Below are 27,912 nucleotides of genomic sequence, written 5' to 3' on the forward strand. Positions count from 1 at the left end.
TTCAAACTCAACATTCAGAAAATTAAGATCATGGCATCCAGTCCCATCACTTCATGGTAAGTAGATGGGGAATTGGAAACGGGGAGAGACTTTATTTATTTATTTTAGTTTTTTGGCTCCAAAATCACTGCATATGCAGCCATGAAATTAAAAGACACTTGCTCCTTGGAAGAAAAGCTATGACCAACCTAGACAGGATATTAAAAAGCAGAGATATTCCTTTGCCAACAAAGGTCCATCTAGTCAAAGCTATGGTTTTTCCAGTAGTCATGTATGGATGTGAGAGTTGAACTAAAAAGAAAGTTGAATGCCGAAGAATTGATGCTTTTGAACTATGATGTTGAAGACTCTTGAGATTCCACTGGACTGCAAGGAGATCCAACCAGTCCATCCTAAAAGAAATCAGTCCTGAATATTCACTGGGAGGACTGATGCTGAAGCTGAAGCTCGAATACTTTGGCTCTAATGTGAAGAACTGACTGATTTTAAAAGACCCTAATGCTGGGAAAGATCAAAGGTAGGAGGAGAAGAGGATGACAGAGGATGAGATGATTAGATGGCATCACTGACTCAGTGGACATGAGTTTGAGTAAACTCTGGGAGTTGGTGATGGACAGGGAAGCCTAGTGTGCTGTAGTCCATGGGGTCACAAAGAGTTGGACATGACTGAGTGACTGAACTGAATGGAGTGATTTTTTCCCTTGTGAAAGTATCCTTGACAGATTATTGCTCTACTTAATGAAAGTCTAAATCTTTAACATTTTGTTGCATAGGTGTAATAAATTTTAGAAGCTCAGTTTTTTTTTAATTGTATCAACATTTCAAAGTTGTTTTTAAAAATGACTTTGATTTATATTATACTTAAATCAGGGGCTTCCCAGGTGATGCTAGTGGTGGGAAGAATCCACCTGTCAATGCAGGAGACATAAGAGAAAGGGATTTGATCCCTGAGTTGGGAGGATCCCCTAGAGGAAAGGATGGCAATTCACTCCAAAATTCTTGCCTGGGGAATTCTGTGGACAGAGGAGCTTGGTGGGTCGCATTGCATCGCAGAGTCAGAAACAACTGAAGCAAGTTAGCACAGAACATATATTTAAATATAGGGTGGGTAGGGCATGAAATTTGTTTGGATATAGCAAGGTGAAATTTGAGCACACATTAATTTCTATGATTCTCATCATCCTTAATAGTTATAAGAATGGACTAAACCAATATATAACAGGCACTTAGACCTCTTGCATATTTCACTAAATAAATCCTTCTCTATTTACAAATTTTGTATTGAAGAATTTTTATACAAGTGTAAGTGAGTCTCAGAAATGAAAATAAAGCTTAAATTGGGTAATTTAGAAAATATATGTACTAAACTCTGTACTTTATTGTTCATATTTTTTGCATTTTTTGCATTTATTGAGATTTCTCTAGAAAAAAGTTTGCAACCAGCATATTTCTACTAAAATCAATTTGAGTTTATCCTGAATTACAGCATGTTTTGAAGATTTTTCTTTAAGAAAGATTTTTATTTTCTCATTAATATTATTTTTAATATAAAACCACAGCCACTGAAGATGGTTTAATAGATATTTAACCACTGAAACATATCAATCTTCCTTAATATGCTGCCCAGTTCACATTACTACATTTATTTATAATATTTATGTGAATTTATATTCAATATTACAAAATTGTATATTGACAATGTGATCCCAAGGTAAGATGTTTTAAGACCTACAACAGCTTGCACATTTCATAAGACTTCAAAGATACTGTTAAAAATTCTATAGTAGAAAAAAACTAACTCAACTATAACAAGGAATTTGAAATATCTCTGATTTTTCAGATTCATTTAAGAAAGTTAAAGCATCACTTATACTAAATTTTAATTTTCTGTCCCTTTTATAAAATTATCATCTAGTTTTGGTCTTTTTCCCCTTTTTTGTTTGAGCAGGATTAGAAAATCTATGTGTACTTAGATTTTCTTAGGGATACACAATATTAATGAAAAGGAGAGGAGTATTATAGCAGGCATTTAAGTTGCTTTCTTTGTTTTAGAATGTCAGAGCTGAGATCTTTCTTCATCAAAAGAGAAGTTTTCAGAGTTCTGTTTTTGTTTTCATTTCAATAAAATTTCACTTTATCGATAAAGCAGCATCAAAATAATAATCTTAAACTTTAATGCAGTTTTTTATATCATTAGCACTGCCTTTGGAACATTCTTCAATGTACTTTATAAAGTACTTATTCTGAGGTCTAATGATGTTTCTTATTAGCTGGGACAAATTGAAAATCAGAATGTCAGTGTTCATAGACCTTCTCTGCACATGAGGACAAGAGAGGGATAGTTTAGTGAAGTGTGGCACTGGCATCATTAAGAGTGTCAAGCTGTGTCATGAAGAGATTGCTGAAGCAATATTCTTTGGAAACTTGATGAGACAGCTAAATCAAAACTTTCAAAAAAGGGAAATTTGTTCCATTTAAGTTGATAACAAAAAATATGACCATTAAGATTCAGGCTAGTCTAGAGAAGAATATGAACAAAGAAAAATTGAAGAACATGCTAGCTGTATAAAGGGCAAGTTCAAATAAAATAAGCGCATAAGCAGGGATAAATTAATTGATTTTATTTTTCTGAAACAGTGAACACATAGAAAAGCATAGTGGGAAATCAGCACTGTATATTTTTAGGGCAGAAAGTCAATAGATGCCATGTGAGGGTAAACTATATGGATAGCATGCTCAATTGCATCAAGTTTATCAAAGATCCTAAGCTGTAAAATGGCTTATAGTGATTTAATCAAATCAACAAGGACTACAAACAATATCTGAACAAGTTATTTGAGACTAGTTTTGTCATAAACATATAAGGAGGAGAAAATACTATTAATCTGGTTTCTGTATATCTATATAGGGATAAGGGATCTCTGGCCCAAAGGGATGGTGCCCTGCTGCTTTGGAATCTCTGAAAGTTCAGGTCTGCTAATTTCAATCCTATCCAAGAGTGACTCAGTGGAAATAGGTTAGGAAATACATTCAGGGACACAAGAAACAAAACAGATGAAATCCTTTCTTGGGTACACATTAAAATATGTAATCTGAGTTGACCAAATAAGATATGAGCTATTGCTCAATCTAGCTTTAACGTCAGGGCTAGCATATATCAAACATTTAGTAACAAAGCACTTTTGCCATTTACTTCTCACACTACAACTTAGATGTGAACAAAAATGTAATTTTTTTCTATAACTTATCTGTCCTTTTTGACCGCTAATCATCAGTTATAGGGGTGATACCAAAAGCTAAGTCTCCAATTCTACATAAAGCTTAATTCTGATAATATAAGCTGTATCATTTTTAAAAAATATGTTGCTTCTCAGCTCCAAATCTGTACTTCATTGCCTTCTCAATACAAATGAAATTGGACTGTTAGTATGTATTCCTTCCCAGGTAGCACGATGTTCTGCTTTGACAATGCCAGGTAGTGCAAGGCACTACCAGGACTCCAGAGTAGGAAGGGGCTTCTCTTCCTGGTTTCAGTGCCTCCTTCCACCATTTTTGTGCGTGGCTGCTCTAGAACTTGGCTCCTGCAGTTCAGGGGGTTTCTCCATTGCTCCTGTAGTCCATACAATTTCTGCTGCATGTGCAGCTTCTCAAGCACCCAGTTCCTATGGTATAGACACATTACTAGAAAGTTCTGTTTGGAACCTCAGGAGCATTTCCACATCCAGTAAACCATAAGCCTCACTCTATCCATTGGCAGTTGGGCCTCAGAACTGAAGGGGAGATCCTCTACTTTAAGATACGTTAACTCAGTCCAAGTAAGTGTGGCAACTCTCTATACCTGCCTTCTTATTATTATAATTCTCCATACTTCTTATTAGTCAATCCCACACTATTATTACACCCTAATATGTTTAATAATTGTTTACATTAAACTTCCCTTTTCAAAGTATTTAGTAGTTTCTTTTTCCTGAACAAACTATACACGATTCTGAAATAATACAGGAGTGGTTCCAGGAAACAAATGATGGAATTTGGGAACTGCTTTGACTGTGCATTTAAAACTAGCCTTTCTTGGCCTGAAAATCCTGTGAAAACTTCATTTAGCTTTGATTACCGAATAGAGAAAGCTGACTTTCCTCAAGAGCCATTGGAAGACTCTACTTTCTTTTTGCCATTAGCTCATAACTAGGACAAAATATTATCAGGCACATAAAGGTGTACACTATGATGCAAGAGAATGAAACAGCACAAGAATCACAAGGCTTTGCCAACATTTATCAGCAGAAAGCTGGGACACATATCTGGGAGTGGATTCTAAGGATTAAATGGGGCAGAATATAACACTAGATTGGGTTATATTTACAATATCAGTACAACTAATTTAATTCTTGCAGCAGGAGTTGACTCAAACAACTAGAGGTAGCTCTAATATTAGAAGACTGAATAAAACGTAACTAAATGGTATGCATGTCAGGAAGCAACAGTTAAAACTGGACATGGAACAACAGACTGGTTCCAAATAGGAAAAGGAGTATGTCAAGGCTGTATATTGTCACTGCTTATTTAACTTATATGCAGAGTACATCATGAGAAATGCTGGGCTGAAGGAATCACAAGCTGGAATCAAGATTGCCAGGAGAAATATCAATAACCTCAGATATGCAGATGTCACCACGCTTATGGCAGAAAGTGAAGAAGAACTAAAGAGCCTCTTGTTGAAAGTGAAAGAGAAGAGTGAAAAAGTTGGCTTAAAGTTCAACACTCAGAAAACTAAGATCATGGCATCCAGTCCCATCACTTCCACATAGAGATGGAAACAGTGGCTGACTTTATTTTTCTGGGCTCCAAAATCACTACAGATGGTGATTGCAGACATGAAATTAAAAGACGCTTACACCTTGGAAGGAAAGTTTTGACCAACCTAGACAGCATATTAAAAAGCAGAGACATTACTTCGTCAACAAAGGTCCATCTAGTCAAGGTTATGGTTTTTCCAGTGGTCATGTATAGATGTGAGTGTTGGACTGTGAAGAAAGCTGAGCACCGAAGAATTGATGCTTTTGAACTGTGGTGTTGGAGAAGACTCTTGAGAGTCCTTTGGACTGCAAGGAGATCCAACCGGTCTATCCTAAAGGAGATCAGTCCTGGGTGTTCATTGGAAGGACTGATGTTGAAGCTGAAACTCCATTACTTTGGCCACCTGATGTGAAGAGCTGACTCATTTGAAAACCTTGATGCTGGGAAAGGGCAGGAGGAGAAGGGGATGACAGAGGATGAGATGGTTGGATGGCATCACCGACTCGATGGACATGTGGGTTTGGGTGAACTCCAGGAGTTGGTGATGGACAGGGAAGCCTGGCATGCTGCAATTCATGGGGTTGCAAAGAGTCGGACATGACTGAGTGACTGAACTGAACTGAACTGAACTGAAATGATGGCTGATATTTAATGGACTGAGATGCTAGAATTGCATAGTGTGATAAGAAGGAGGAAATCAAAAGGTCTGAGAATATAGGAAAGTTGAAATGGACTTTTCATGCATCACCTGTACACCCACTACTCAGCTATTTTCCAAGAGAAGGCCGAGAAAGAAGACACTCCACTAAGCTTTCATAAGTGAGAAAAGCACCTAGCTCCTTTAACAGCTATATGGTCTCTCTCCTCTGTAGCCCAGGTGTGAATATAGGGGATGCTGTCATTGAGTATGGACTTCCTGATTTCAATGGAGATAAGAGCATGTCAGTGTATCAGAGATCAGATGACACCACAGAATGTCAAATACGCAGTAGGCCCATGTACTGTAAATGGAGGAAGGGAGTACCAGAAACTAGCAACACTCCTAAACGGCTCTCAGATGAGTGGATGTATTAGTGTGTGCTAGATATTTTTTTAAAGATACTGTAAAAAAGCAAGACAGAAAGCACACACTGATGCTTTGCCATTAGTGCATTCACTAATCCCATTGTTTTGTGATGGCTTCCTATACCTCTTATATAGTTTCCCTATCTATTATTCAAATCACAGCAAGACAATCTAGAAAGGCATATTTTTCCACTTATATCTGGGGATATTCCTATTTAAGGATATTATATGCACTAGAGCATATAATATTATCATAATTTAACTTCTAATCTAAGGTTTGAGAATTCTTTATTTTAAATATATAAGGTATAAAACTAAGCTTAAACACTCACATTTTATGGGAATGGAGGGAACAAAAAAGAAATCCAATAAATGGACACAATTCTCACTATCCCAGATTACCCCAGGCAAGCTCCCATATTTACTTTATTTGTTTTTAAGAATTATAGGTGAGTGAAGAGTTGTGAAAATATAAAAAATATATATTTATATTGTGAGTGTGAGATGTATCACAAACTCAACTCTCCTTCTATCACAATGTACTATAGATGCAGAGATTAAAGAAGAATCATCTTGTTTGATGGATAATGATTTTCTCTCTATTATGATAAATATAAAACTAATTTTACTATTTCACATCTGGGACCTTGGATGGTTAATTTTAGACTTGGGCAGGTATAATACGTGTCTATATCTCTTCCCTCTGTCCTTCATTCCTGATCTCCCAAACCCATAAGTAGAGGAACAGTATTTCACAGAGCAGCATTCTCAGCATAAGATCACACACTGAAATACAAGATATAAGGTTGGTCCACTCCTCCTTCTGTTCCCACACACTAAAAATTTACCATTTTGACTCCAAGATAAACAAATTTAACTGTCTGGGATGAATCTGAGAAAAAGGCTTATTATTCCAGAATACAATCTTTAGACTAAACGGTATTCTTCTGTGTCAGATTTCCCTATTTTATACCATTACATTTCCAGTATTAATATATAGAATATCCAATGACACCCCAACTCCTTGCTCATATATTTTTGAAATTTTCTGTTTAATATTTTACTTCATATTTTCTATGCTATTCTTTGTTGCATCTCTCTTTTTCTGTCACTAATCAAGGGCCTTTTCCATAACTATCTGGCCATTCTATATTTAGAGAAGTCAAATTATTTTCCTTTTTGGCATATTTGACTGCCCACTCATTATCTAATCAGAATGCTTGCCCAAGACAGACTCCTGTTGTGGAATAAAGGGAGTTTCTTCCTTTAAAAAATTACTCTTTCAGGGGATAGTCATGAAATATTTTAGCAGCATATTAAAAACATATTAACATATTAAGAACAGAGATGTTACTTTGCTGACAAATATCCATAGTCAAACTATGGTTTTTCCAGTAGTCATGTATGGATGTGAGAGTTGGACCATAAAGAAAGCTGAGCACAGAAGAACTGATGCTTTTGACCTGTGGTTTTGGAGAAGACTCTTGAGAGTCCCTTGGACTGCAAGGAGATCAAACCAATCAATCCTAAAGGAAATAACCCTAAATATTCATTGGAAGGACTGATGCTGAAGTTGAAGCTCCAATGCTTTGGCCACCTGAGGCGAAGAACCGACTCATTAGAAAAGGCCCTGATGCTGGGAAAGATTGAAAGCAGGGAGAGAAGGGGATAACAGAGGATGAGATGGTTGGAAGGCATTACTGACTCAATGAATATGAGTTTGAGAAAGCTCCGGGAATTGGTGATAGACAGGGAAGCCTGGTGTCCTGAAGTCCATGGGGTTGCATAGAGTCGGACACAACTGAGTGACTGAACTGAAATGATACTTCCCTTAGCAAGTATAATTCTAGTAAATTAGAAAATGAATATTTATAATATATTTTATGAAGAGGTTTCTGAGAATGATGAACAAGTACCTTGTGCACTTTTCTCCTTCAGTAATTATCAACTATAAATATCATCTAAATATCTTATTCTTAACTATATTTAGAAGAACATTACTAGTCAATTAATGAAACTACAGATCAATAGAAAATAGAAATTTCTGTGATAAGAGTTCAGGGATATTATGACTAATCTAGATATAGGTAGATTAGATCAATATCCTTCAAAATCCTACATGGAAAACATAATTATTCAATTAAAAATATGATAGAATTTAGGATATCATTTTCATAGTATAAAATTGTGATTTTTATATCTATCCAAAAGATTGGAGGACCTAAACATTAATATTGAGCATGGTACAATACTCTCCATTTGACTTTAGGTTTGGGAATTGATAGTAGTCTTAAGCCAAGTAACACATTTCAATAAGTCCTAAAATTATAGCATCAAATTTAATTTTACCATCAGGAGCACTTCTAGCCTTTCTATATCCAGCTTTTTTATTCTGCAACTGCTCAGAGACAAGAAAACAAGAACTGTTTTACTTTATCTCTCTTGATGACTCAACTCTCAGTTCAACTCAACTCCTATAAACAATTGCAGGCAGATGGAGACACACGCAAGTGTGCCCAGTTGCTCAGTCCTGTCTGACTCTTTGCCCTCCAGGCTCCTCTGTCCATGAAATTTTCCAGGTAAGAATACTGGAGTAGACTGCCACTTTCTATTCCAAGGGATCTTCCTAACTTAGACATATGGAACTTTTTCATATGACTAAGTTTTCCTTTTCCTACACCTAATTCTTTGTTAGGTTGTTACCTCTTAAAACACAACTCTAATAAGTTCCAGCCATGCAATGCTTACTTTCAATGTGCAACTTACTTCTCTGTCTTAACATAATGTCATTGTAATTATTCAGAACATGCATAAGCTAGATGTCTCAAGAGATGGAAAAATTATGCAACACTTTTCTTGAACAGCTTTGACAGGCTTTCTACTTAATTCTCTTCTAGGTGGATGTCCTGTGTGACCTCTGAATTGTCCTTACTGTACTATAAAAGATACTTTTCCCACTCACACTACCTAGCTCATTCTTAATTCCCTAGTTTATATACCAATATGTCTATAACTATGTGTACATATATTCATGTTTTACAGACAGAGTCAACTGTATTCAAGCATGTAAACAAAATATAGCCTTTCAAATGTTTCCATATGTTGTAAGTTTCATCATAAACCTTCAATTATTCTGAGAATAAACAGCCAATCATTGTCATTCTTTAGTTATGGTAATCAATCTTCATTCTTCCTTTCTTTGATTTTTACTTCGGCTGAGTGAGGGTGAGTTATAAAACTTTATTCCTTATACTGTTTGACTTTTATAACCCACCATTCTTTCATTTTCTTTAGCTGTTTCTCTATATAAACTATATTTCAGAAGAAGCTTCAACTAAGTGACAAGTACAGTGTTCTTGATATTACAGTTATCAAACTGTACATAACACTGGTGAACTTTTGAGCTGCTATAAAATCGGTGTTACCTTTTATTCCATAAAATCACAGAATTGCTTTAGAAGGTACAAAATGGCATCAATTTTTTATGGATATTTTACAATAAAATGTAACTTAATATTTCTCTTTCTCTATAGACAAATAGTTAATAAATATTGTCTATCATTCAAAAGAAAATATTGTACAATTAATCATTGCATTTTACTTCTTTCTCAGGATTCAATAATGTAATATTTTAACTCTCATATATTGACTACTTTGGCATTGCCTTTCTTTGGGATTGGAATGAAAACTGACCTTTTCCAGTCCTGTGGCCACTGCTGAGTTTTCCAAAACTGCTGGCATATTGAGTGCAGCACTTTCACAGCACCATCTTTCAGGATTTGAAATAGCTCAACTGGAATTCCATCACCTCCACTAGCTTTGTTCATAGTGATGCTTCCTAAGGCCCACTTGACTTCACATTCCAGGATTTCCGGCTCTAGGTGAGTGATCACACCATCGTGATTACCTGGGTCATGAAGCTATTTTTTGTACAGTTCTTCTGTGTATTCTTGCCACATTTTCTGAATATCTTCTGCTTCTGTTAGGTCCCTACCATTTCTGTCCTTTTTTGAGCCCATCTTTGCATGAAATGTTCCCTTGGTATCTCTAGTTTTCTTGAAGAGATCTCTAGTCTTTCCCATTCTATTGTTTTCCTCTATTTCTTTGCACTGATTGCTGAGGAAGGCTTTCTTATTGCTCCTTGCTATTCTTTGGAACTCCACATTCAAATGGGTATATCTTTCCTTTTCTCCTTTGCTTTTGGATTCTCTTCTTTTCACAGCTATTTGTAAGGACTCCTCAGACAGCCATTTTGATTTTTTGCATTTCTTATTCTTGGGGATGGTCTTGATTCCTGTCTCCTGTACAGTGTCACAAACTTCCATCCATAGTTCATCACGCACTCTGTCTATCAGATCTAATCCCTTAAATCTATTTGTCACTTCCACTGTATAGTCACAGGGATTTGATTTAGGTCATACCTGAATGGTCTAGTGGTTTTCTCCACTTTCTTCAATTTCAGTCTGAATTTGGCATAAGGAGTTCATGAGCTGAGCCACAGTCAGCTCCCGATCTTGTTTTTGTTGACTGTATAGAGCTTCTCCATCTTTGGCTGCAAAGATATAAGCAATCTGATTTTGGTGTTGACCATCTGGTGATGCACATGTGTAGAGTCTTCTCTTGTGTTGTTGGAAGAGGGTGTTTGCTATGATCGATGCATTCTCTTGGCGAAACTCTATTAGCCTTTGCCCTGCTTCATTCTGTATTCTAAGGCCAAATTTGCCTGTTATTCCAGGTGTTTCTTGACTTTCTACTTGTGCATTCCAGTCCCCTATAATGAAAAGGACATCTTTTTGAGGTGTTAGTTCTAGAAGGTATTGTAGGTCTTCATAGAACTGTTCAATATCAGCTTCTTCAGCCTTACTGGTCGGGCCTTGACTTGGATTACCATGATATTGAATAGTTTGCCTTGGAAACAAACAAGATCATTCTGTTGTTTTTGAGATTGCATCCAAGTACTGCATTTTGGACTCTTTTGTTGACTATGATGGCTACTCCATTTCTTCTAAGAGATTCCTGCCCACAGTAGTAGATATAATGGTCATCTGAGATAAATTCACCCATTCCAGTCCATTTTAGTTCACTGATTCCTAGAATGTTGATGTTCACTCTTGTCATCTCCTGTTTGACCACTTCCAATTTGCCTTGATTCATGGACCTAACATTCCAGGTTCCTATGCAATATTTCTCTTTACAGCATCAAACCTTGCTTCTATCACCAGTGTCATTCACAACTGGGTGTTGTTTTTGCTTTTGCTCCATCCCTTCATTCTTTCTGGAGTTATTTCTCCACTGATCTCCAGTAGCATATTGGGCACCTACTGACCTGGGGGGTTCATCTTTCAGTGTCCTATCTTTTTGCCTTTTCATACTGTTCATGGGGTTCTCAAAGCAAGAATACTGAAGTGGTTTGCCATTCCCTTCTGCAGTGGACCACATTCTGTCAGACCTCTCCACCATGCCCGCCTGTCTTGGGTATATTAAAAAGCAGTGACATTACTTTGCCAACAAAGATTTGTCTAGTCAAGGCTTTGGTTTTTCCAGTGGTCATGTATGGATGTGAGATTTAGACTATAAAGAAAGCTGAGCGCCGAAGAATTGATGCTTTTGAACTGTGGTGTTGGAGAAGACTCTTGAGAGTTCCTTGGACTGAAAGGAGATCCAACCAGTCCATCCTAAAGGAGATCAGTCCTGGGTGTTCATTGGGAGCACTGATTTTGAGGCTGAAATGCCAATACTTTGGCCACCTGATGCGAAGAGCTGACTCATTGGAAAAGACCCTGGTGCTGGGAAAGAGTGAGGTCAGGAGGAGAAGGGGATGACAGAGGATGAGATGGTTGGATGGCATCATTGACTTGATGGACATGGGTTTGGGTAGACTCCGGGAGTTGGTGATGGACAGGGAGGCCTGGCGTGCTGAAGTTCATGGGGTCTCAAAGAGTCAAACATGACTGAGCGACTGAACTGAACTGAACTGAATTGACTATTTTGCTGTAAATGTTTAGCAAAGTATTACCTTTAGTTAATATTTTTAGTTCAATCTGTTCTTCATTTTATTTCTAATTTTCATAAAATATTTTCATTTATTTTGCATGGTCTAGAAGGCTCTTTCCTAATTATTTCTACTTAATCTCATCTTTATATTTTCCTTGTACCTCCACAATATGAGCTCTCTGTGCATTTTAATCCTCAGCATACCACAGACAGACTTAGTCAACTTCCTGACTGTCCTCAACCTTGTAAGCTAACTCCCATTTCTCCCTGTTTATGTTTATGTACCTTCCCTGTCCATAGTGCACTTAGCTCCTCTAAAGCATAACTTTGCAACATTATTAACTTCCTTTTGTCCCCTGGACCTCAACCAGGTGGATGTCTTTATGTGCAATGACTGTTTTTACTTATATGTAAAATAGCACAATAACAATAACCACCTGATTAGTTTGGGGAGCAGTGAAGTGATAACACATGCAAAGGACATAACATAGCAATAATACTTGGCATACAACAACTACTTCATACAAGTGGGCTATTGTAATTTTCCTTGAGATCTAAATCATTGTTATTCTCTGCCAAGAATTGCATATTACTTAAGTTACTACTTTGAGGATTTTTTTTCCTCTTTAAGTACACTATAGATTAAATTTTTAAGAAGGAAGAAATCTAGGTTGTGTTGGAGAGCATTCAAAACACCATATTCAGAAGTTTGTTTCTAGTCAAGTCTTTGCTTGAACAGTCTTATGTTAAGACTTCAACTGTCTTATAATGAAGCTTCCCTGCTGGCTCAGAGGTAAAGAACTCACCTGCAAATTCAGAAGATACAAGTTCAATCCCTGGGTCCAGAAGGTTCCCTGGAGAAAGAAATGCAACACATTCTAGGATTCCTGACTGGGAAATTCTGTAGACAGAGGAGCCTGGTGGGTTAGTCTAGGGGGTTGCAAAAGAGTCAGACACCGCTTAGCAACTAAACAGCAACACTACCTTCTTAGAATAGTTGTGGGCCCTTTTTTTTTCTTTTTTTGCATCTTTTATATTTTCTGAGATAAATAATTCAGGTTATAAAAATGTTGCTCAATTTCTTACCAATAATAATGAATATTCTTGCCAATCTATTTTTACAGAAATCATGAAAAGTTAAACCTATATCCTGTTCTTAATATTTATCTCAGTTGATTTCAATTTTGTACCAGAGAAGTGAACTACCTTTTGTTTTTGGTCAATCTCAGTGTTATAATTTATAAATTTATGGTTTTTAAGAATTTTATTATAAGAAATTCTTTTGGCTTCTATGTTTTGATAGTTGATTATAAGGATGTCCATTAAATTTGGATTTTTTTCATGAGTGTTTCTTATTGCCTATAGTTTAAATAACAGCTGGGCAAAGAGTAGAAATACTGACATTTATGATTGCAGCAATAATAAAAATAATGAGAAGTATAAAAATGAAGATTAGAAAGAGAACATAAGTATAAAGTAATAAATAATAAAGGAGTAAAGAAGTAAAGGAGTACGTTAAGGCTGTATATTGTCACCGTGCTTATTTAAATTATATGCAGAGTACATCATGAGAAACACTGGGCTGGAGGAAGCACAGGCTGGAATCAAGATTGCCAGGAGAAATATCAATAACCTCAGATATGCAGATGACACCACCTTCATGGCAAAAACTGAAGAAGAACTAAAGAGCCTCTTGATGAAAATGAAAGAGGGGAGTGAAAAAGTTGGTGTAAAGCTCAACATTCAAAAAACTAAGATCATGGCATCTGGTCCAATCACTTCATGGCAAATAGTTGGGGAAACAGTGAACACAGTGGCTGACTTTTTCTCGGCTCCCAAATCAATGCAGATGGTGATTGCAGCCATGAAATTAAAAGATGCTTGCTCCTTGGAAGGAGAGTTATGACCAACCTAGAAAGCATATTATACAGCAGAGACATTACTTTGTCAACAAGGGTCAAGGCTATGGTTTTTCCAGTGGTCATGTATGGATGTGAGAGTTGGACTATAAAGAAAGCTGAGTAGTGACACAAAAAAAATTGAATTTGGAGTCAACGGTATGGAATATTTTCATTGTACTTCTATCTTGAAGTTGTATATGTAATTATTGCTGCCAAGTTCTTTAGCTGTGCTGAAATATATTTTTCTGGAAAGCTTTATTTTAATATAAACATAAACTCTATATTAAAATTTCATACACTGGTGCTCAAGTCAAAATTTCATGTGTCTTTTTGCTTTTCTCTAGAGATAACAAAGTGAATCTCACAGGATTATGATTGCATTGTTTGAAGTTTGGGGATTTCATTTATCTGATTCTGTGACTTTTCTAGCTAAGCCATATATAGAGATAATGATACTTTGTATGTGATGTTATAAACCATCTAATTTCCCATTGCAAGAAGAAATAGAGTCATGGGACATTCATGGATAAAAGTATCCATGGATAAATTCTTTACTGAATAGGAAACAATAAAAAAATAGTAGCTATTAGAGAGTTAAATGAACAATCTAGTGAGTTTAATTGAGATGTTGAGGGTAGAACAAATGAATAGAACTCAGATTGTTCTAGGGTCCTTACTGATATCTTATCCTTACTAATATCAATCCTTACATTCATATCTTACTAGAATTTGGAGGCTGGGGAAATAATATGTTAAGGCCTAACTAGATATATCATTTCTTCACAGATAAATTGCAACTTTTTCATATAAATATATTACATAGTTGTAGTCTTTGATTTACATCAGCTGCATTCATTACAGTGCAATGGAATCACATCATATGCACATTTAGTCTGCTTGTTTGCAACAATATGGCTGAGAGAGAGGAGGTTAAGGCAGAGGTAGACTCAAAAGTAAAGGGAGAGATTAAAGAAAACAGAGAAAAAGCAGGGAAATTTTTGTTTAAAAAAGTAAGAGGTGGAATAATTTTTGGTTCAAATAAATCCTTGACCTCCATTATTTCAAAGGGATGGAGGAAGTATATATATGCATAAATAAAATACATATTCTTTTCAGACTCTAAAGTCCTGGGTTTTAGAAATTAAAGAACAATTTATGGGATTATCAAGAGTAACTCTGACTACATTGTGATTTTTCTTCTGGCTCTATGACTTCAGAATCTAATCTATGAGTAAGAGGAAAATCCATTGTATACAACTGAATAAAAGAGAGATAGTCAAAAGCAATTTGTATTGTTTAAGTAAGTTGAGAAAAATGCCATATGCCTAATATCTTACCACATTTCACATGAAAGATTAAAGTCCATCTAAATTAAAAATTCAGAAATCTAGCAGAGATTCTTCTTGCTTATGTTTGAATTTATAGTCCATTCCTTCATCAGGGTCTATTTTTCCTAGTTGACAAGCATTTTTCTCAAAGATCAGACTGTTCCTTCTTAAGTTCAAAAGGATATAAGGTCCAGAAAAGCTTTAGCAAAAGTAGCATGAGATTCAACTCTAAATGTGATTAGAAATGATTCTTAAATGTCAACTTGACTGAATATAATCAGCTTATACCACTGAAAAATGTGTGTTCTCTCCTGTCATCCTTCTCGTATTTGACAAGGTCAATAATACGAAAGCTGTAGAGTCAAGATAGCTTTTTTCATTGTTGCTTTTTCCTAAACTACATACAAGACCACTACTGAGGAAAAGGAAATATTAGACTGATTTGGAAAGAGTAAATAAATCCTAGTTTATAAATAAATATAAGAATTTTTTCAAAATTTTAACTAGAATATATAATATTGAAAGAAAGGAAAATGATATCACATAAGAAATGATATAAATCTGCACAGGCATATATTATATAGAAAATATATATGTAGATATCTTGACTAGGCCATGTTATCTATGTCTTGTTTGTAATAACTTTATATAGTTCAAAAAATCAACTCTTTATTTACTGAAATTTTTAATGCCTTTCTTCTCTATCATGTATGTCAGTTCTGGCTTATGTTTTTCAGTTTTCTCTCGTACTTATTTGAGGAGGAAATGACAACCCACTCCAGTACTCTTGCCTTGAAAATCCCATGGACAGGGGAGCCTGGTGGGCTATAGTCCATGGAACTGTCAAGAGTCAGACATGACTGTTCAACTGAACATGCATGCACACCCATACTTATATAAAACATAGTACCAGAAGAGAGTTGTAGCAACCTGTTAGAAAATAGACTGATTGTATAAAATATGCAGGAGGAAGAGAAGGAGAAGGGGACAACAAAGGATGAGATGGTTGGATGGCATCACTGACTCGATGGACTTGAGTTTGAGTAGGCTCCAGGAGCTGGTGATGGACAGGGAGGCCTGGCACACATCAGTTCATGGGGTCGCAAAAATAGGACATGACTGAGTGACTGAACTGAACTGACTGTGTATTATGTCAATGAATATTTCAGTCTCAAATGTATCCACTGTAACTCAAAAATAAGGTTACATACGTCCACTCCAGAAGTAAGACAACCAGGTAATTGTCTTTCCATTTCTTCATTACACTGGAGATTAAGTAAAAATAATGATGTAGGCTAAGAATTAGCAGAGAGAGCTGAAGAGTGTGTTTGGGCACCAGGCTGTTGACTACCAATTCTCATAAGAAAAATAAACTGCAGGTTAAGTTTCAAAAATTGTTGGAGGAGAAAAAGGAAAGTATAAAAAAGAAAGAAGGAAAGAAACATTGTTTTGAGACTACAGATAGGCAAATGAAAAGAAATTTAGCCTCATAGTGACAACAGTAGCCCACATGATGTATCTACATGGCCATTCGACCAAAATTATTACTGAATTATTTGCAGTGGTTTGGTGATTTCCAATGTTTTTTGTCTGTTAAATGGCAAGTGCATTAAGAAGTATAAGAATGACTCTTAAAACTATTTTCACCTTAAGATAAATAATTAAAGGAGATATATATAAATATATGAGCAAATGAAAACTTGGAATTTTAAAACATTTTGAAAGCCTTTCTACATGAACCTCATTTTCTTTGAGTACTGTACCCAGTCTCTTAAACTATGCAACTTTGAACATATTTTTTCAGGGGATAATCTTTCTCCTCTTTTATCTCTTTAACTCATCTTTAGACAATACCTTTACTGTTACTTTGTCAAGGCATACTCAAAGTCCCTTAGACTAGTTGAGGTCCCATTTCTATATCAAGTCTCCACTAAAACTTCTATTCTTGCCTTAAAATGGCTACAATAACTTTCTTATCCCTTTTTAGTAAACATTCCAATGTCTATTTGGAGAAGGAAATGGCAACCCGCTCCAGTATTCTTGCCTAAAGAATCCCATGGACAGAGGAGCCTGGAGGGCTACAGTCCATGGGGTTGCAAGAGTCGGACATGGCTTAGCAACTAAATCACCACCCCCACCACCAGTGTTTATTAATGTCTATAAAAGTCCTAGGAGAATTTTTGAATACTGAGAATACATTTAATATATATTTATTTATAGGCTTGAAGTATGTCTTTGATAAAGCGAAAAGCACTTCACAATGTTTTGTTTCCGAGCTAAATAAAATTTTACCTTGAATTGTCCAGGATCTTTCAAAGGGTTATATTCTCTAGTCACCTTGAGAACTCATACAACAAAAGGAGCTACATTTTTCACATCTTTGATTACTTCAAAATATCATTTACCTACATTTATATAATAGGAAGCCTGATTACTCTGAAGCATATGCAAGGTACACTGCAATTCTGTGTTGAAATCAGGCCTTTCTTATTGTTTATATTTTTAATAGTAACATATTAAAAAATATCCTTAGATCTGAGCAGAGAGAGGTCCCCGTCCTTAGCTATATGCTTTAGAAGATTCTGCCTACCACAAACATTGAAACTTTTTTTTAAAACTTTTTGTCCTTATATAACATGTTTTATGAATTTTTAGCAATTCATTGAGGAAATGATGTGTAAGCTAAGCCAAGTTCTCCTGTTGAAAAAACATGGATTTAAGAGTGCACCAATGTGTGCTTGAGTTATAGGTATTTATGTAGGTTGTGTCGGTGGCAGGTAAGTAGAAAAGTATAGCCTTGGCCATGGGAAATTTGGCTGTTTTTGTTTTAAGTTGGCCACCCAAATCAGTAAAAAAAATAATAATAATAAAAGTGTGAGCAGATAGATAGCTGTTTCCTTTCTCCTCTCTACTTAGATGGTCTTAATGAAAGATCTTATTGATTGCCTGGAAATCCAGAACAGGTAAGGTTATTCATAGGCACAGAAAAGTAATCCACTCAACTCTCTGGGGAGTGTAACCCAGCCAATTCCTATCCTAGTTCAGGAGTTGTCTGAACTCCTTCAGTTCCAACTCTACCCTCTTCAGTCTCAGCTGCCCCCATGTCACTCCTCTGGTTTCCTGCCCTAGGGTGAATGGTGCCCTGAAAGTCTCTGCCTTGTACAGGTAAGGTGTATATGGGAGGCCTGGTGTCAAGGTCCAAGACTGGGGAAAGAGGTTGTCAGGGAATAGTTATACCTTGGTTTAAAACTTTAAAATATTTCAATGGGTGCAGGAGGGCCGAGAGGAGCTACTCCACATTCAAGGTCAGGAGAGGCAGCTGTGAGGAGATAACCCTCGTCCAAGGTAAGAAGAAGCAGCTGTGCTTTGCTGGAGCAGCTAAGAGATACCCCACGTCCAGAGTAAGAGAAACCAAAGTAAGATGGTAGGTGTGGCTAGAGGGCATCAGAGGGCAGACACACTGAAACCATAATCACAGAAAATGAGCCAATCTAATCACATGGACCACAGCCTTGTTTAACTCAATGAAATTAAGCCATGCCATGTGGGGCCACCCAGGATGGGTGGGTCATGGTGGAGAGGTCTGACAGAATGTGGTCCACTGCAGAAGGGAATGGCAAGTCACTTCAGTATTCTTGCCTTGAAACCCCATGAACAGTATGAAAAGGCAAAACGATAGGATACTGAAAGAGGAACTCTCCAGGTCGGTAGGTGCCCAATATGCTACTGGAGACCAGTGGAGAAATAACTCCAGAAAGAATGAAGGGATGGAGCCACATCAAAAACAACACCCAGTTGTGGATGTGACTGGTGATAGAAGCAAGGTCCGATGCTGTAAGACCAATATTCCATAGGACTGAAATGCCAGGTCCATGAATCAAGGCAAATTGGAAGTGGTCACACAGGAGATGGCAGAGTGAACATCGACATTCTAGGAATCAGCAAACTAAAATACTGGAATGGGTGAATTTAACTCAGATGACCATTATATCTACGACTGTGGGCAGGAATCCCTTAGAAGAAATGGAGTAGCCATCATGGTCAACAAAAGAGTCCAAAATGCAGTACTGGATACTATTTCAAAAGAGACAGAATGATCTCTGTTTGTTTCCAAGGCAAACCATTCAATATTACGGTAATCCAAGCCTATGCCTCAACCAGTAACACTGAATAAGCTGAAGTTGAACAGTCCAATGAACGCCTACAAGACCTTTTAGAACTAACACCCAAAAAAGATGTCCTTTTCATTATAGGGGGCTGGAATGCAAAAGTAAGAAGTCAAAAATCACCTGGAGTAACAGGCAAATTTAGCCTTGGAGTATGGAATGAAGCAGGGCAAAGGCTAGTAGAGTTTTGCCAAGAGAACGCACTGGTCATAGCAAACACCCTCTTCCAACAACACAAGAGAAGACTCTACACATGGACATCACCAGATGATCAACACTGAAATCAGATGGAATATTCTTTGCAGCCAAAGATGGAAAAGCACTATACAGTCAGCAAAAACAAGACCAGGAGCTGACTGTGGCTCAGATCATGAACTCCTTATTGCCAAATTCAGACTTAAATTAAAAAAAGTGGAGAAAAACACTAGACCATTCAGGTATCACATAAATCAAATCCCTTATGATTATACAGTGGAAGTGGGAAATAGATTTAAGGAACTAGTCAGACTTTATTTTTCTGGGCTCCAAAATCACTGCAGATGGTGACTGCAGCCATGAAATTAAAAGAAATGGAAAAGAAATGCAAAAAAACAAAATGGCTGTCTGAGGAGGCCTTACAAATAGCTGTGAAAAGAAGAGAAGCAAAAAGCAAAGGAGAAAGAAATATATAAGCATCTGAATGCAGAGTTCCAAAGAATAGCAAGGAGAGAGAAGGAAGCCTTCCTCAGTGATCAATGCAAAGAAATAGAGGAAAGCAACAGAATGGGAAAGTCTAGAGATCTCTTCAAGAAAATTAGAGATACCAGGGGGATATTTCTTGCAAAGATGGGCTCAATAAAGGACAGAAATGGTATGGACCCAACAGAAGCAGAAGATATTAAGAAGAGGTGGCAAGAATACACAGGAGAACTGTAAAAAAAAGAGCTTCACAACCCAGATAATCACAATGGTGTGATCACTCACCTAGAGCCAGACATCCTGGAATGTGAAGTCAAGTGGGCTTTAGAAAGCATCACTACAAACAAAGTTAGTGGAGGTTATGGAATTCCATTTGAGCTATTTCAAATCCTGAAAGATGATGCTGTGAATGTGCTGCACTCAATATGCCAGCAAATTTGGAAAACTCAGCAGTGGCCACAGGACTAGAAAAGGTCAATTTTCATTCCAATCCCAAAGAAAGGCAATACCAAAGAATGCTCAAACTACCGCACAATTGCACTCATCTCAAACGCTAGTAAAGTCATGCTCAAAATTCTCCAAGCCAGGCTTCAGCAATACATGACAGTGAACTTTCAGATGTTCAAGCTGGTTTTAGAAAAGGCAGAGGAACCAGAGATCAAATTGCCAACATCTGCTGGATCATTGAAAAAGCAAGAGAGTTCCAGAAAAACATCTATTTCTGATTTATTGACTATGCCAAGCCTTTGACCCTGTGGATCACAATACACTGTGAAAAATTCTGAAAGAGATGGAATACCAGACCACCTGACCACCTCTTGAGAAACGTATATGCACATCAGGAAGCAACTGATGATGGTGTGAACTGGATATGGAACAACATACTGGTTCCAAATAGTAAAAGGAGTATGCCAAGGCTGTATATTGTCACCTTGCTTATTTAACTTATATGCAGAGTACATCATGAGAAATGCTGGGCTGGAAGAAGCACAAGCTGGAATCAAGATTGCCTGGTGAAATATCAATAACCTCAGATATGCAGATGATACCACCCTTATGGCAGAAAGTGAAGAGGAACTAAAAAGCCTCTTGATGGAAGTTAAAGAGGAGAGTGAAAAAGTTGGCTTAAATCTCAACATTCAGAAAACTAAGATCATGGCATCCAGTCCCAAAACTTCATGGCAAATAGATGGGGAAACAGTGGAAACATAAAGTCAGACTTTATTTTTTGGGGCTCCAAAATCACTACAGATGGTGATTGCAGCCATGAAATTAAAAGACGCTTACTCCTTGGAAGGAAAGTTATGACCAACCTAGACAGCATATTGAAAAGCATAGACATTACTTTGCCAACAAAGGTCCATCTAGTCAAGGTTATGGTTTTTCCAGTGTTCATGTATGGATGTGAGAGTTGGACTGTGAAGAAAGCTGAGTGATGAAGAATTGATGCTTTTGAACTGTGGTATTGGAGAAGACTCTTGAGAATCCCTTGGACTGCAAGGAGGTCCAACCAGTCCATCCTAAAGGAGATCAGCCCTGGCTGTTCATTGGAAGGACTGATGCTAAGGCTGAAGCGCCAATACTTTGGCTGCCTCATGCGAAGAGTTGACTCATTGGAAAAGATCCTGATGCTGGGAGGGATTGGAGGCAGGAGGAGAAGGGGACGACAGAGGATGAGATCGCTGGATGGCATCCCCAACTCGATGCACATGAGTTTGAGTGAACTCCGGGGGTTGGTGATGGACAGGGAGACCTGGCGCGCTGCCATTTATGGGATCACAAAGAGTCAGACATGACTGAGTGACTGAACTGAATTGATAGATATTGGGATTTCATATATATTGCATATGCATGTATATTATTTTATGTGAGAAGCTATATGAGTGTTAACAGAAAATCACCATATGTAAGTACAGTCAGATATTACCAGGAAAAAAAATTGATGTTTAAAATATCAATTAATAATTGGATTAATATTGGTCAACTTTTATAAGGATTGGTGTAAGGATATAATGGATGGATAGATAGAGATAGATAGCTTGCTAAGTTATCAATATTTCATTTTTTGCCTTTATATTTCTCTTTAATTTAATTTAGGTATTTGAAAATGCATTTTAATTTTTAAAATTCTTCCAATATTTTAAAATGTCTAGTTTGATAACAAAATCTGGAATAAAATTTTGGTGACATGTAATTGGAAACTAGAAAACATTCCTCTTTCAAGACTGAGGGTAAACAAAGATTTTAATTACCACTGTAATGGTATGGTGTAAATTAATGGTAATTAATTTGCCTCTCCTCTCTATTCACTCAGCCAAATCAGGATTGTGTTAGAAGTTAAAAAAACGTTATTTGATATTAGGCATTTTTTCAATACTCAGAAAACACAAGATCTTAATGACATCATATTGTTATTTTTTTGGAGAAGTATTAGAAATTTCTGAATCTTCAAAGCAGTCCATGAATTCAAATGGCAAATATAAAAATTATCCGCATTGTGGGCAAGTTAACTAAGGTCTGAAAGAAAAAAAAAAAAGAAAGAAAACCTGAATTCCTTATTTGATGTTAAATTAACGACTGACCACACTGTTTTGGCTTTGTCTCTATAAGGATGACATTTCTTAATGGTTTCTATAATGTAACTTAAATTGAAGAAAATAAAGTAAAATGTGAACTGATCTTCGATGAAAAGCATCATTAAATCATTACACCTTGCGCTAAAGTATTATTTTATAGAGCTTTAAATTTCAAATTAATTAGTTATCTTGGTGCCCTCAGATATAGCACTGGGCTTGAGTTCATGTCGAAAGATATTATGCTTATAATTTTGGAAACGAAGTCTGAGTACTTTACATTCGACTGTTCACTTGGTGGGCATTTTTCAGTTACTGAAATTTTTTCTGAATCATCATATTCATGGCATTTTCAAGAGTGATTGGGCTGCATACAAGTATTAGTTCTATTAATTGTTTAAGTGCTTAATTTCTCCACGTGAAGATTCAAAACATATATGTGTTCAGGATTACTTGGCATAGGATAGAACTGACATTGCTGTTTTCCTAAAGAATCATTTACTTCTGTCTATTCAAATCTCTATTTAACAGCCAACTGTATCTGAGGGACATGCAGGTTTCCACAAAAGGATACATAAGCAATATCTCTGTTACACATGAGAAGTATTTAATTTAGGGCACCTTGTGCTGTCACTCAGAGAAGGCAATGGCACCCCACTCCAGTACTCTTGCCTGGAAAATCCCATGGATGGAGGAGCCTGATGGGCTGCAGTCCATGGGGTCGCGAAGAGTCGGACACGACTGAGTGACTTCACTTTCACATTTCACTTTCATGCATTGGAGAAGGAAATGGCAACCCACTCCAGTGTTCTTGCCTGGAGAATCCCAGGGACGGGGGAACCTGGTGGGCTGCCGTCTATGGGGTCGCACAGAGTCGGACACGACTAACGGGACTTAGCAGTAGCAGCAGCAGTGCTGTTACTTCAATATTATGTTAGGCCTTAGAGAATCTTGTTTTGAACACATGCTGTTTAAGATTCTTCAGTGACCCAGATTGCTACTGCTTCTTGGCAGCCGTCTCTCATCACTCAGTTCTTTAAATTTCAGTCTTCTGCACTATTCCAAAATTCAATCTATTTTCCTTCACCCAGTGAGACTGTCACTTTCTGCTTTGGCTCCACTTACCTACAATATTTTGGAAATATTCTCAAGTTAGAAGCTGCAGTGATTGTGGTACTTGCCTCGTGTGCCTCCTTGTTCTAAAAAATCACATTCCTGTGCTGAAACCTGTCTTTTATATATTTCCCCAATTTTCCATTTCTTTATTGCAGTAGGATAAGTCAGATTCCAAACAGTCCAGAACTTCCAAACTTCCCAGGTGGCCCAGTGGTAAAGACCCCACCTGCCATGCAGGCAATGCAAGAGACGTGGGTTCAAACCCTGGGTCAGGAAGATCCTCTGGAACAGGAAATAGCAATCCACTGGAGTATTCTTCCCTAAAAATTTCATGGACAGAGGAGCCTGGCAGGCTACAGTCCATGGGCTTGCAAAGAGTTGGATATGACTGAGCAACTTGGCACACGTGCATCAGATTCACTAGGACCAAAAATTACAATATTTTCCTACAATAATTTTAAATGTGTAAAAATAAATTATTTATTTTGAAGAAATGTATCAATCATTTCAATCTGACATCATCAAGCTACTCTAAAACTACTACCTGCTCATTAAAAAAGAGCAGGTAAAATTTTCAGCTCTGTAAAAAAAATGTAACCCACATTTATCTCTCCATACTTATTTTTCAGAATCAAAGATAAAAGTTCATTATCGCTATTCATGTTATAAAGTACTAATTAATGCATGAAAGACTCCACCCTCAGTTCCTTCGTTGTGTTATCTCTAGATATTCAGTATACTTAGTATATTTCCTTGCATATGTATACATCCTTGAAATATATGAAGTTACCCAAACCTAACATGTAGGTATGCCTAATATCTTTCCTTGCGTATGTATATATCCCTAAAAAGCATAAAAATTACTTATAAATATTAAAGAATTGATATTAATCCTTCTTATATTCAACTTTATAATTCCAAACGGATAATTACACATATGCATTAACCATTTTTAGAGTTTCCATATGAGAAATTATTTTAACAATTAAAAAATATATAATGGAGTAAAGTTTATATTAGCATTTATAATTGCATTTAAAATTGCAATATTAATACCAAAACATGTGAATTGCCGTTCACATGTCAAGCCAAGCAATATTCTTTGTCACATATATACCTGGTGATAGAGTCAGTATAAAAATCTAATTTCAATTATATAGAGATATATGTGGATTGAAAATAAAAAACTTTGTTCATTGAGAATTTTAAAAGGAACTGATATTTTCAAAAAACATCTTGCATTTTACTTGGAAATTTGATTGGTAGGTTAGGGGTATAACTATATTTGTGTTTTATAAATAAACTTTTTTTGGTATTAGCTTCATTAAAAAATCTATAAGTGTGTCTTCCAAGATTTCATAATAGGTATTCTTTCTTTTCTAGTGAGAAAAATTATATTTTTCCTTCCATGTATACCAATAAGTTATGAACCCTGTCATCATTTTAAAACACATCATATTTTCTTAGTTGTTGGACAGTATTTTCCTCAAATTCATAACACAGTATCAGATAATGGTGACAGAGTAACATTAAAACAGTATCAAATCCCCCAAATCAAATATGTCTGCTGGAATATGATACCACATTTCAACTCCAGTGCATGACTATCATTGATAATAATAGAATTATGTGTTTCTAATGGTGTATAATATCACTGTAAGTTACTGAAAAACATTGGTATTATCATAAGCTATAAATCATATAAAAGCCAAAAGGCAGAGAAGGAAAATACATCAGTACCAAGGACAGAATACAAAATAATTTGTGCACTATATTTTTAAAATATAGCCTTAAACTTTTCCTTTTTTTTTTTTCTAACCTGTTCTTAGTGTTCTTACTTCCTTTGTAGCCTATAAGAGAGGAGTATACTAGAATCCATCTGCAGTGCAGGAGATCTGGGTTCAGTCCCTGGGTTGGGAACATCACCTTTGGAGAAAGAAATGGCAACCCAATCCAGTATTCTTGCCTGGAAATCCCATAGACAGAGGAGCCTGGTGGGCTACAGTTGCAGAAAGTTGGACATCATTTAGTGATTGAGCGTGCATGCACACACTAATTACAGTGCTCCCATTTATCCCTGAAATGTTAATGTTTGCTTAACAGAGCATCACAAGTGATATTAATATGTGGAAAAAAGTGCCGGCAGGTTTGGCATTCATGAAGAGAAGGACAGAGAAATTTTAATTCAGAAAATGGAGAAGTACACCCATGCATCTATGGGCACCTTAACTTTGACAAAAGAAAGCAAGAATATACAATGGGGAAAAGATAGTCTCATCAATAAGTGGTGCTGGGAAAACTGGAGAGCTGTGCATAAAAGAATGTAATTGGAACACTTAAAGAACTAAATACAAGGCCAGAAATTATAAAACTCTTAGAGGAAAACATAGGAAGAACACTTCTTGACATTAATAATGAACACTTTTTGAATAAATAACAGCAAGATCCTCTATGACTCACCTCCTAGAGAAATGGAAATAAAAACAAAAAAAAGTGGGTACTAATTAAATGTAAAAACTTTTGTACAGCAAGAGAAACTAAAACAAGGTAAAAAGATAACCCTGAGAATGGGAGAAAATAATAGCAAATGAAAACTAACAAAGGATTTTATTGTTCAATCGCTCAGTCCTGTAGGACTCTTTGCGACCCCCATGGGGTGCAGCATGCCAGGATTCCCTGCCCTTCACTATATCCCTTTCTCAAACTCATGTCCATTGAGTCAATGATGCCATCCAGTCATCTCATCCTCTTTTCCCCCCTTCTCCTGCCCTTAATCTTTCCCAGCGTAAGGGTCTTTTCCAATGAGTTGGTTCTTCACATCAAGTGGCCAAAGTATTGGGGCTTTACTTTTGTCATCAGTCCTTCCAATGAATATTCAGGGTTGATTTCCTTGCTGTCCAAGGGACTTTCAAGAGTCTTCTCCAGCACCACGATCTGAAAGTATCAATTTTTCAAGGCTCAGCCTTCTTTATGGTCCAATTCTCACATCCATACATGACTACTGGAAAACCATAGCTTTGACTATATGGACTTCTGTCAGCAAAGTGATGTCTTTGCTCTTTAATACAGTCTACATTTGTCATAGACATTCTTCCAAGGAGCAAGCATCTTATAATGTCATAGCTGCAGTCACCATCTGTAGTGATTTTGGTGCCCAAGAAAATAAAGTCTGCCACTATTTCCATTTCTTCCTCATCTATTTGCCATGAAGTGAGGGGATCAGACACCATGATCTTCATTTTTTGAATGTTGAGTTTTAAGCCAGCTTTTTCACTCTCCTCTATCACCTTCAACAAGAGGCTCTTTCTGCCATAGGGATGGTATCACCTGCATATCTGAGGTTATTTACATTTCTCTTGACAATCTTGATTCCAGCTTGTGCTTCATCCAGCCTGGCATTTTGCATGAAGTACTCTGCATATAAGATAAATAAGCAGGGTGACAATACACAGCCTTGACATACATCTTTCCCAATTTGGAACTAGTTTGTTCCTTGTCCAATTCTAACTGTTGTCTCATGACCCATTTACAGGTTTCTCAGGAGATAGGTAAGGTGATCTGGTATTCACATCTGTTTAAGAATTTTTCACAGTTTTTTGTGATCCACATAGTCAAAGGCTTTAGGGTAGTCAATGAAGCAGAAGAAGATGTCTTTCTGGAACTCCATTTATTTTTCTATGAGCCAACAGATGTTGACAATTTGATCTGTGTTTCCTCTGCCTTTTCTAAATCCAATTTGTACATCTGGAAGTTTTCAGATCATGTACTGGTGAAGCCTAACTTGAAGGATTTTGAGCATTACTTTGCTACTATGTGAAATGAGTGCAGTTGTGCATAGTTTGAACATTCTTTGTCATTGCCCTTGTTTGGGATTGGAATGAAAGCTGACCTTTTCCAGTCCTGTGGCAACTGCTGTTTTCCAAATTTGCTGGCCTACTTAGCACAGCACTTTCACAGCATCATCTCTCAGGATTTGAAATAGTTCAACTGGAATTCCATCACCTCCACTAGCTTTGTTCATAGTGATACTTCCTAAGGATCACTTGACTTCTCACTCCAGGATGTCTGGCTCTAGGTGAGTGATCAAATCATCATGGTTAACTGGGTCATTAAGATCTTTATTGGATTTTTTTTTTTTTTTTTTTTTATGTATTCTTCCCATCTCTTAACCTCTTCTGCTTCTGTCATGTCCATACCATTTCGGTCCTTTATTGTGCTCATCTTTGGATTAAATATACCCTTGGTTTTTCTAATTTTCTTGAACAGATCTCTAGTATTTCCCATTCTATTGTTT

Source organism: Bos mutus, chromosome 7 (genome assembly GCF_027580195.1).
Source record: "Bos mutus isolate GX-2022 chromosome 7, NWIPB_WYAK_1.1, whole genome shotgun sequence".
Lineage (NCBI taxonomy): Eukaryota > Metazoa > Chordata > Mammalia > Artiodactyla > Bovidae > Bos > Bos mutus.